Below are 8,522 nucleotides of genomic sequence, written 5' to 3'. Positions count from 1 at the left end.
ATGCATATATCATTATTTACCTCTGTCTCACTTAGCCCATTGAGACCTGTCTAATTGCTCTCCCATCTGCTTTGTTCTTCCATTCCCCTCTCCCTACTTGTATATTGCCCCCTCCCTAGCACCCAAACTATCTTGTGTCTAATCCCTGCCCTGTGCTCCACCTTTCTCTCCCTCCCCTCACCCACCCCCAACATCCCAATAATCAACAAAGAATCCCTTCACCCCCCTTTAGTATGGGTTCTTTCCCTTAGTCTTTTACAGTAGTGGTTCTATGCAGCATTTGAGAGAAATGCTTTTAACTGATGGTATATGGAGAGATTATAATCAATGTGCTGAAACAAGTTATATGAATTGATGAATGTGAAACTGATTATGTGCCCCGTAAACTTTCACTCAATCCACAATAAAAATCTTAAATTAAAAAAAAATATATGGTCTCATACAATATTTGTCCTTTTGTGATTGACCAATTCCATGTGTGGAATCCTAGTATGGCACTGTGGGATAATGTGTTGGACCACAAAGTTGGTTTTAACTGCAAGATTAGTGGTTTAAATTTACTAGCTGCTCCTCAGAAACCCTATACAGGTCACCATGAGTTGGAACCAACTTGCCAGCACTTAACAACAACAATTTCATATACTGTGGTGGCTTGAATGTTGCTATGATGCTGGAAGCTATGCCACTGGTATTTTAAATACCAGCAGGGTACAGCCATGGTGGACAGTTTTCAGTTCACCTTTCAGACTATGACAAACTAGGAAGAAGGAGAGGCAGATTATTTCTGAATGCTTAGCCTCTGAAAACCTTATAAATAGCAGGGGAACATTGTCAGATAACACCAAAATTTCATATGCTGAAAAATGAATAGCACCAGAATTTTGTCAGACATAATGCTGAAAGATGAGTCCTTCAGGTTGAAAGACACTTAAAATACGACTGAGGAAGAGCCGACTCCTCAAAGTAGAGTTGACCATGACGATGTGAATGGAATAAAGCTTTTGGGGCCTTCATTTGCTGATGGAGCTCCTGCTTTCAGGATTCTTTCCTTGTGTTTGGTTTGGGAAAGTGATTTTGATATATCTTGGTGATTTTCATTTGGAATCTATCCTGTTTGGGGTTTGCTCAACTTCCTGTATTCTTATCTTCTCATCTTTCATGATGTTAGAGAAATTATCTTCCAACAACTATAGGACAATTTTCTCTGTGTTTTTTTATTGTCTTCTTCCTGTTCTGGAATGCAGATCACCGATAAATTATTCATCTTCATGGTGTTCCTTAAAACTCAAGTTTCTTTGGATTTTTCTTTTTTTTTTTTTCTGATTGTTCTTGTAGCATGCTATTTATCTTCAAGCTCACTAATTTGGACTTTCATTTCTTCAAAACTGTTCCTTTGCAATTTCAATGCAATGACCATTTCTGGATTACTAATTGCAGATGTTGTATTGTTTCAAAATTTACATTTATTTCATCTTTTTATTCTTGTGGTGTTTTCCTAAATTCTTTAAAAGTTTTTTTTTTTTCCTGTATTCTCCTTGCTTTCCTTGTTTTTTTCTGTCAATCCTCTGATGTTAACTAATATAATTTTTAAATTCTTTTTCAGTTAGTTCTATTACCTTTTCTTCCTCAGAAATGTTTTCTCATTCTGCAACTTGGTCATTTGTTCGAGTTATTCTATCTTATTTCTTCATGTGAGCTAAAATTGTTGTCTCTGGGACATTGTGATATTGTAGTATCTGTATTTAATTGATGATTGTAGGTTGATGTGTTCTTAGGCTCCCACTAACTGTCTCCTGTGTGTGTAGTTAGAGAACGGAATCATATTCATGCTTCTCCATTCACTGTTTCTGAACCTTACTTTAGGATTGGTTTGGGGATTGTTGACTGATGTCATTTGTTGATCAAGTGGTATAGGAACTGGTTTTTACTTTTGTTCAATGAGTGGAGCTGCAAAGGGTATGGTTGTGACTTAGCTGTATGGGCACAATTGCTGTATTCTGTAAGGTGGGAAAATGGAGAACTCCCCAGCTCCATACACACACACACACACACATACAAGAAAACAAAACAGAATAAACAAACAACAATGAAAAGAGAAAATAATAAAGGCAATAAAAGAAATATAAACAAGCAGCAACCAGAAAAAAAGAGTATAACAATTAAAAAGGGAAAGGGGGAACAGTAAAATGGAGCTATAGAAGAGAAAAATAAGAGAGAAAATAAAATGAAGAAATATAATTTCAAAAGCACTTAGAAAAATCAGGAAGCAGGAAGATGAAGTGAAGAGAGCAGAGAGTAATAAAGAAAGATCAAAAGGAAAAACCCCAAACCAAACCAAAAAAAACAGTTCAGCCATTGGACCTGGAGTAGGGAAAACTCTCAGGGGCTCATGCCAGCCAAGGAGCTTATGAGGTGGGTGCAGGAAGAATGTGACAGTAAGGAAGACCACAGAAAAATTGATGCATTTGAATTATGGTGTTGGAGGAGAATATTAAAAGTAACATGGAATGCCAAAAAAAATGAACAGATCTGTGTAGGAAGAAGTACAGCCAGAATGCTACATGGAAGCCAGGATGGCCATACTTTGTCTCTCATACTTCCAAATATTATAAGGAGGGACCAGTCCCTGGGGAAAGATACCGTGTTTGGTAAAGTGGATGGTTGGAGAAAAAGCAGAAGACCCCAATGAAATGGATGGGCACAGTGGCAGCAGCAATGGACTCAAGCATAGCAATGATTATGAAACTGGCACAGGATCGGGCAGTGTTTCACTCTATTGTGCATAGGGTCACTATAAATTGATGCCCACTTGATGGCACCTAATGACAACAATGCTCTATTAGAGGCTGTGGGTTCTGTAGGTTTGGAACTGATCACACCTGAATCCAGGCACCAAAGAGGCACAGCCAGCTCCCACCTCACAATGGAGTGGCTCACAATAACTCCAAACTTCTGGAGATTCTGCACAGGAGGTGGACAAGGGTGGGATATGGTCACCAGGGGACCGTGGGGAAAAATAAGAAATCGCACCTTTCCCATTTCCTGTGTGAATCTGCTCTGTCAGGCCACCTTCTATAGCCGAAGTTGCTCACAAATGTTCCAGATGATTGTGCTTTGCCTGGCTGTCTGTTCCAGATGTTCCAGATTCCTCTTGCAGTCTCTGCTCAGCTTTTCCTCCCAACAAGCACTCAATCCACTTTTTTAGCCTTTCCTTTGAAGCTCAGCATTTCAGGATTTTCATCTGTGTCTGTTTCATTTGGTCTCTCATATCTTTGCTGCAGAGGTCTATGTAGTGTGTCTGCCTATTCTGCCATCTTGCTGGAAGTCTCATGGCTCTTCTTAATAGTCTTGCGATACTGTGCTCATGTTTCTGAGATGTCTCTTTTTAAAAATATCAGGATGTCAAAAATAAACCAGTCTCAATGTTAGACTCTTGTGTGCCCTATTTACTTGGTTCCACCCAATCATTTGGTAGAAGTTACAAAGACCATGGCTAGAAGTGACATATTAAGTAAATTAATTTGATCACATTATCCTATTTACAGAGTTCCTGGATGACATAAATGGTTAAGCTCTGTGCTATTAACTGTAAGGTTGGCAGTTGAAACACACACACAATCACCTCAGAAGAAAGGTCTGAAAAGTCAGTCATGAAACCTTAAGGAGCACTTCTGCTTTGAAACACATAGGGTTGCCATGAAATAACTAGAATACAAGAAGATTTTTCCCCTTACAGGGGAAAAAAAAAATGTTTTATAGAAAATACATGGTCTGGAGGTTAAGAATATGGACTCTGGATCTTTGGCACCTCTGTATAAGCTTAATGCAACTCTTTTGTTTTTTGTTTTTCTAAACTGAAAAGTGTCATAAAGATAGTAAACACCTCAATACTTTCTTATGAGAATTTATAAAATGCTTACTAATATGTATGTTCTATGTAAGTGTCTGATGGACAAATAAACAACAGTGACACCCAAGGCCTATGCATAGCTCTAGTTGAATGCCTTCCAGAAGAGGTTTGCTTTTGTTTTTTAAATCCCTGCTCCATGTGCTGTTTATTTATTTATTTTTGTCTTCTTTTATTCTCTTTGTTTACTCTGTCTACATTGGCTTGACTCAGATGTACATAATTCTTTTTTTAATCTGCTGCAAAAGCCCTTTTTTTTTTTTTTAAATGTTTTTATTTTGGATTGAGTGAAAGTTTACTTTCACATCATCAGCTTCACATTCAACCATTCATATAGCTTGTTTCATTACATTGATTATTATCCCCTCCATATATCATCAGTTAACAGTGTTTCTCTCTATCCTCTTTAGCTTTTTTTTTGGGCGGGGGGGACTTGCCTTTTTGGAATTTATAGTCTCGGTTTTTAGGGAAGGTTTTTACCAGGGCTCATGTATGAGATTACTAACAAGCATTACTGAATAATCAGATGAGGGACAGTTTGCTATGTCTACTAGGTGGCTAAAGTCTGATCCTCAGAGCCTATGGTTTGGACGGTCAACAACGCTTGGGCCCACAGGGTCTTGACCTCCTGACAGGGTCTGCACAGTCTGCATCAGATTTCCCCTTATTTATTGTTTGTTTAAGGGACGCTGCCTGTCTTAGGCTGTCAGTACGAATTCCTCAGTCTTACCCGTTATCGAAACTCATTGCAGCATGGCAATGGCTCTGTCTTAGGTTGCCGAGGTTCCACGTGGTCCTTACCCGTCTCTGGCCACACGTCCAGCATAAACAGCTGCCATCCGAGGAAGGCAGGGAGGTCGGAGGCCGGCTGGGGACCCCATATGCAAGACGTTGCCAGCCCACCACCTGCTCTAAGGTGACCAAGCAGGGTCACTATGCTGATGTTCAATCAAGTTCTTAGGGGATCTTACTCTCTAGCAGGGGTAGCAAATTAGTAGCCACTCAGAGCTCACTTTGAGAATTACTTATATCAGAAATTTGAGCATGTAGCTGACATAATTCTTGACTATCTATATAATTAATATATATTGGGAGTTGATTGGAAACTGGGAAGACATGACTGCAGGATTTTCAGGCAACCCAGGCTTTTTACTGGGGGAATCTATATTTATAAATTGTTTGAAATGAAGACATTTATTGGAGAATTAATACATGAACATTTCCAAAAATTAAGGCCATTAGTTTCTGGATTGAGAAAGTCTACTTAGAGCATGAATAAAGAAAGGCCCCACCTTAGTTATCTAGTGCTGCTATAACAGAAATACCAAAAATGGACGGATTTAATAAATATAACTTTATTTTCTCACAGTTTAGGAGGTTAGAAGTCTGAATTAGGAGCGACGACCCTGGTGAAAGGCCCTTGTCTCCTATTAGTGTCTGTAGGTCCAACATTCCTTGGAGATTTCCATACATCTTGGCATCAGTCTTTTCCTGAACCTAGCTAGGAGATTCACAGTGCAGGGAGCCCAGGTTCAAAGGATGCACTCCACTCCCAAGTCTTCTTTCTCAGTGGTAGAACACCCCTCCTTCACTACTCAATTCTCTCTCCTTTTATGTCTTGTAGATAGAAGGTGTTGTATGCTGCCTCCCTGTGATTCTCCTTTCCTGACATTAGATCAGGGTGGTGATGAGATTAAGTGTGATATGTTGTTGCTGCTGTTAAGTGCCATTGAGTCAGTTCCAACTCATAGCAACACTATATAAGCCTTACAAGGAGTCGCTGGCGTATTTGAACTGCCAACCTTGCATTAGCAGTCTGGTGCTTATCCTACAGCACCACATCAGGGATATTCCATCTTAAATCCTTTTATTAGTTTATCACATCAGATCACATCATGGGGTATCATTACCTGATACAAAGCACTGAAAATTATGACTGACACATATTTGGGGGAACACAATTCAATCTATGACAGGTCCTCATCAAGGTAATTGCCAAGAAAGTTTAGAACACAGAAAGTAAAGAAAACATGCTATACATACCTCCTTGAGTACATGTTTGCAAGTATTTCTAGGACAGACATCTAAATTATAACTGTTAGTGCCTGCTAGTATTTATTTGCATCTTTAACTTTTCTAGGTATAGTCAAACTGCTCTCCAAAGTGCTAAATGAGGGTGTTGTCAGATTTAGTGTTTTATAGTCTAATTGGGGTGAAATAGTATTTAATTGTCATTTTAATTAGCATCTATCTATTTATTAAGGATCTCTGGTAGCACAGTGGTTACGAGTAGGGCTGCCAACCTCAAGATTGGCAGTTCGAAACTACCAGCAGTTCCGCAGGAGCAAGATGAGGCATTCTGCTACCGTAAAGATTTACAGCCTTGGAAACCCTGTGCAAGGTCACTATGAGTCGGAACTGACTCCATGGTACTTAACAACATCTATTTATTAGTGAACTAGGGCATTCTTTCATATATTTACAATTTAGAAGTATGCCTCTGTGAGTTGTCTGTAAATATCTTTTGTTTTTCTTACTGATTGAGGGAGCTCTTTATAAGGGTAGATACTAATCCTTTGTTTTCTTTGTTATATTTATTGTAATTTTTTTTCACTCAGTGTGTGTTTTCCCTACAAATTCATTATATTTTCTTCTATAAGTATCAATGTTTCTTTAAAATATTTATAGTCCTAGATTATATATATATATCATATAAAGTAGGAATGCCAATTCCTTACCATATGGACAGGTTGTGTTGTTAAGTGCCACTGAGTTGGTTCTAACTCCTAGAGACCCTGTATAGGGTTTCTGATGAGAAGCTGGTGAGCTTGAACAGCTGACTTTTTAGTTTAAACTGACCTTGCAGTCCAGCACATCAACCCACAGTGCCATACTAGTATAGCTATGAGTCATTAAATAGTCAATCTACACATATTTTTCACTGATTTGTAATGGCATATCATCATATATATAATTAGCTTGTATACAAGGGTGAGTCAAAAATTATCTGCTCTCTGGCTGTAGAATTTATTTTAATCAATTTTTAGAAAAGACAAATACAAATTTTTTGACATAATCTCCTTGCTTTTCAGTACCCTTTGTCCATCTTTCAACAAGTTGTCATATTCCCTTATCAAAAAATGTTTTAAGCTCAGCTGGAAGCCACAAATGCTTGGCTGTCTTCACTTCTTCATCAGAGGAGAATCTTTATATTCGAAGGCTGCCTTCAGGGACCAAATAGATAAAAGTTTGATGCAGCAAGATCAGGACTATAGGGAGGATGCTTTAACACATCAAAAGGAAGTCTTTGCAGAGTGTCAACTGTGTGGGCAGAGGTGTGGGGATGTCTATTGTCATGCAGGGTCACAATGCCCTTGGATAGCAGCCCTCTGTATTTAATCAGCAGCACTGTTGACCTCATAAAAAACGAGAAGATAAGCAAACAAGATGTTGAACAAATCCCAAACAGGATAGATCCCCAAAGAAAATCACCAAGACATATCATAATCAAACAAACCAAAATCAAAGACACAGAAAGAATCCTGTGAGCAGTTCAGGAAAAGTGAAAAGTTACCTACAAAGGAGAACTAATAAGACTACATTTTCCCAGCAGTGTGGCAAGACCTGGGGACTCTTGGGCCCAGAGCAGTGACATAGCCATAGAGAACTAGAGTGGAGAGTGAAACGTCCAGCTGATAAGAAGAGAGGGCATATGCATAAGATCTCCCACACTTGCAGATAATACCCACTTGACTTGACTTCAATGACTGGATGCTCAGAACTTGACTAGAGGAAGAAAGAAGAGGGAAAAAAAAGAGTAATCTGCTACAATTTGATGAACTTGCCCTATACTTATGGATGTAGTAGCTCAAAAGAAGGAATGAATCTTTATAGCAAGGATCATTCCCAACCCCTCCATACACAGGGTTGACAGGGATGGGCAACTTAGATATAGGCTACCCAAAATAGGGGGACTACAAAGGCACAAAGTGACTGGCTTACAACATTCAAGATGGAGCCTAGTTCCAGAGTGTGCGCAGGAAGGTAGTCTCCACTGAGTGGTTTCCAACCTGTCTGGACAGGGCTGGTGAAAGGAGATGGGGATGAGACTGTTGTGGTTCAATAGTGAATAATTGCTATCCGGACTGACTGTGAGTGTTACAAATGTAAAGGTAGACGTTTTGTAACAAAAGGAGGGGAGTTGTTGATCTCCGTCCAGGGGTGGAGGTCCCTGGGACCATCAAGGGAGAAGAGCAGCATGGGGACCCTACCCAGAAAAGCAGTGATGCCAGAGATGGAGGCAGAGATGATGATGTGGAGAGATGGATGGCTGGGAACTCTGGTCTCAGAGAGGGAGAAGGGCTATGTGCTGACAGCTGGGGGGCAGGCTTGCAGAGTGTACCCTTTGGCTGTTTGAATGGTTGTATGTTCCTGAGTACTTCGGTGTACAGCTGCCCCCCAGCCCCCAGAAAAAAAAGCAGAGGGAATGGAAGCAAATGCTGTTGAATAATGATGCATGACAGGATTGTAATAATTGCAATGAAATGAAATACAATAGGATAAATGTAAAGCTGATGTTCTCCCATGTAAACTGTGACTCAATTCACAATAAAAC

This window comes from Chrysochloris asiatica, unplaced genomic scaffold (assembly GCF_000296735.1).
Source record: "Chrysochloris asiatica unplaced genomic scaffold, ChrAsi1.0 scaffold00222, whole genome shotgun sequence".
In the NCBI taxonomy this organism is placed as follows: domain Eukaryota; kingdom Metazoa; phylum Chordata; class Mammalia; order Afrosoricida; family Chrysochloridae; genus Chrysochloris; species Chrysochloris asiatica.
The sequence above is the reverse complement of the archived record's forward strand: the minus strand, read 5'-3'. Positions refer to the sequence as shown.